Source organism: Brassica oleracea, chromosome C3, assembly GCF_000695525.1.
Source record: "Brassica oleracea var. oleracea cultivar TO1000 chromosome C3, BOL, whole genome shotgun sequence".
NCBI lineage: Eukaryota > Viridiplantae > Streptophyta > Magnoliopsida > Brassicales > Brassicaceae > Brassica > Brassica oleracea.
Window position 1 is genome coordinate 59,378,528 of NC_027750.1, and position 4,444 is coordinate 59,382,971.

Sequence of the window (4,444 nt, forward strand, 5' to 3'; positions counted from 1 at the left end):
AACATTCTGAGACAAATGCCATATACAATACCCATGTTCGGCCTCAGGGAACACTAGACGTACTGACTTGGTCAAGCTTTTGTTTCTATCTGAAAGAAATACCTATCCCGGGACATCAGATATCGCTGATTTCAACTGTTCCATAAACCATATCCAGCTTTCATCATTCTCACCATCTGCTACACCAAACACAATTGGGTAATGGTGATGATCAGGATCCTGAGCAGTCGCAACAAGGAGAACTCCACCATAAACATTCTTTAGGTGTGTTCCATCCACAATGAGGACTTTCCTCATCGCACTGAACCCTTCTATGCTAGCTCCTACGGCAAAAAACAGATACTTAGGTTTTTTGGCCTCATCCACTACCACACGAGTTATTGTGCCAATATTCTTATGCTCCAGCATGTGCATATAACAGTATAATAAAGTAAAACTCTCTTCTCGACTTCCTCGCACTTCATTAGCAGCTTCTCTCTTTCCTCACCATGCTGAGGTGTATGATACATGCACACCAACCCTTCGATGAACCAGCATCTCATGCATCTCAATGTCTCTGTGAAAAGTGAGCACGCCACCAGTTGCACCATTCTCAGTACCATCTTCATCACCAGCCTCTCTATCAGGCAGTGTTCTTGTAACGACAGAACATGTATGTTGCTTGATGTAACTTCTAACCGTCCGAAGATCTGTATTCTTTAACTTTGCAATTCGCACAAACCACTCGTAGCCGTCTTTGGCTCCTCGGCATTTAACCACAAATCTCTTAGTATCCGACTTAGTTATATCAAACTCAAAACATTTCTGATGTGAAGCCCTCTGAATATGGACTTTTGCTTCCTCCCTGGTTCTAAATTCTTGACCTAAAACCAAACTTGTACCATCATCCGTGGCTGATAGACAACTCGTGGTCTTACTTCTGTATCTTCAAGCACATGCTCATCTCTTTCCGTGAAATTCTCATGCATCTCAATGTCTCCGTGAAAAGTGAGCACACCACCAGTTGCATCATTCTCAGTACCATCTTCATCACCAGCCTCTCTATCAGGCAGTGTTCTTGTAACGACAGAACATGTATGTTGCTTGATGTAACTTCTAACCGTCCAAATATCTAAATTCTTTAACATTGCAACTCGCACAAACCACTCGCACCCATCTTTGGCTCCTCGACATTTAACCACAAATCTCTTAGTATCCGACTTAGTTATATCAAACTCAAAACATTTCTGATGTGAAGCCCTCTGAATATGGACTTTTGCTTCCTCCCTGGTTCTAAATTCTTGACCTAAAACCAAACTTGTACCATCATCCGTGGCTGATAGACAACTCGTGGTCTTACTTCTGTATCTTCAAGCACATGCTCATCTCTTTCCGTGAAATTCTCATGCATCTCAATGTCTCCGTGAAAAGTGAGCACACCACCAGTTGCATCATTCTCAGTACCATCTTCATCACCAGCCTCTCTATCAGGCAGTGTTCTTGTAACGACAGAACATGTATGTTGCTTGATGTAACTTCTAACCGTCCAAATATCTAAATTCTTTAACATTGCAACTCGCACAAACCACTCGCACCCATCTTTGGCTCCTCGACATTTAACCACAAATCTCTTAGTATCCGACTTAATTATATCAAATTCAAAAGATTTTTGATATGATGTCGTTTGAATAAGAAATTTTACTGCCTCCTTGGTTATAAATTCTTGACCTATAACCAAATCCATACCATCATCCCGTCTCTGATTAACACCATCATGCATCTCAATGTCTTCGTGAAAAGTGAGCACACCACCATTACCATTTTCATCACCAGCCTCTGTAGTCTCTTTATCAGATATACCGACATAGACATCAGTTTCATCATTTTCAGTCCCATCTTCATCACCAGCCTCTCTATCAGATATACTGACATAGCCATCAGTTTCATCATCCTCTTCTGAAAGTTGCACTTCTTCATTGATGATCTCCACATGTAGAACATTTCTACACATCTCGTGATTTACTTGCAGTAGATAACAAAAAACGTCTTCATCATTCCAGATGTATGATGGCTTGTACGAATACAATACCATTGGAAAGTAACTAATCTTCACTTGCACCTTTGATTCATCTACCTTTATTTTTCTGTCAATACACTCAACCAAACCAAAGTAAGTGATCTCCTCCATTGATTTCCTCAACACAATCGTGTGAATTTCATCTTCTCCTTCACCATCTCCCGAGATCCATTTTATTTGAGCCTCATCCTTCATATAATATCCTCCATAATCAAAACATATAATTGTGCAATACAGATTTTGCATTTTCCTGAAATAAAATAGAATATCATTAAAATTATCATTATTAAGATGCTTAGAATTAATTCTTACACCGTACAATCTTTTCTTACTAATACCAATTTAATTCAGTACTATACATAGTAATACTAGAAATACTAATAAGAAATATCAATTTAGTAAACTTAGTATTTTCAGTGAATTTTTTTTTGCTTTAGTAAAACTAGTTATACCAGTAATACCCAGAACTTATCCTTGTCTAACTAATCCGCTTTTAGGACGATATTGTTAGGATTTTACATTATCCATGATGTGTAATTCATCTTAAATAAAATTACACACAGAAAATCATCAAAACACACATATAATATACCCAAAATCTATAAACACAGTTTTCAAAATCTTTTTTAATCTCTCATAATTTCCATTGGATCTTCTTTTTTTTTATACTAGCCGAGATATACACTTGTTTTAATAACATTTCAGCAAAAAAATCATCAAAAATGGACGTAAAAAAAATCCCAAAAGCCCTAAACACAGTTTTTGAAATCGTTTTTAATCTCTCATATTTTCATCAAATTTTATTTTTTTAACGTTATCCATCATATACACGATATTAAAATGTAATATCACAAAAAATTCATCGAAAACGAATCTGAATTGCCTGTTTTTTTAGCTTTAAAAATCGTTTATGGAAGATGAGAGGAAGAGAGGTTGTACGATGAAGAAGGAGACATGTGGGTCAAGAGAAATCTGATTCGTTAAAGTTGTTTTGTGGATCATGTAAGTAGTTGAATTATGGTTGGTTTATTGAATTGGAGAAATAAATGAAAAGTTAATTTGGTGAATGCAAAGATAAAAGGATACGAAAAATAGAGAGAGGACATTGAGAATTCTGGGTATGAAATATATGGAGTTAATCTCCTTATTTTCTTGATCGCTGACAAAAATTAATTGACATGCTTCCAAGTTAAAAGCATGGTCCGTGAAGTTATGCCCACTAAAATATGGGAAGACTTGGTTGGGTTGCAAGTTGCAACATCCAATAAAACGGCACACGTATCATAACCTGCTCCGCCACGCGGCGACTGCTAGCCAAGTGTTCGTCACCAAAAAGAGAATCATGTTCTTATAAAAAGTAATATAACAAAACCCCAAATCCAGTAATTATTATACGCTATCTGTTTCAACATATAAATAGTTTCGAAGACTTATATGTTTCACAATATAAGACCACTTCCAATGGGATTCTTTCCATAGGAACTTTTAAAATATGTATTATATATATATATATATATATATATATATATATATATACACAATCATTTCATACCTAACATATCACGATATGTTCAATTCATACTCAATTTATACATCAGTGTCAAAACATATATGATCGTGCCAAAACATATCCGACCTATAATTTTTTGGCGAAATCATACACCAGTCGCTACATCATCCAATTTTGTTCGCGTGGATGCTACGTCAGCTAATTTTACCGACGAGGATGTCATGTGTACAAATTTTTTTTTTAAAACATTAAGTAGTGTTTTTATAAAAATAAATTTATAGAAAATGTAAAATTTTTTAATTTTTTATTATTTACTAAAATTAACAAAAATTAATTAATTAATTAATTAAATTTTAATCTTATATAAGAGATAGATCCTATCACAAACCGTCCTTATAAGAGTTATATATGTATGGTAATGATTCAAATTCAATGTTAGTGTTATCGTCTTGTTATTCTTTATTAATCATGGGTATGTTATCATAATTTGTTTTTTTAAATGTAAACACAACCATGATTAATCAATAGTAACACGACTCCAACACTAGTATTTAATTTGAATAATTACAACAAATATATAACTCTTAAAAGGACAGTTTGTGATATGATCGGAATATTCACGAATATCTCTCTTATATAAGATTAAAATTTAATCAATTAATTAATTTTTGTTAATTTTACTAAATAATAAAAATTTATAAAATTTTACATTTTCTATAAATTTATTTTTATAAAAACACTACTTAGTGTTTTCAAAAAAAGATTCGTACACATGATATCTTCGTCAGCAAAATTAGCTGACGTAACATCCACGCGAACAAAAGTGGATGATATGACAGTTGATATGGCGACTGGTGTATGATTTCGCTAAAAAATTA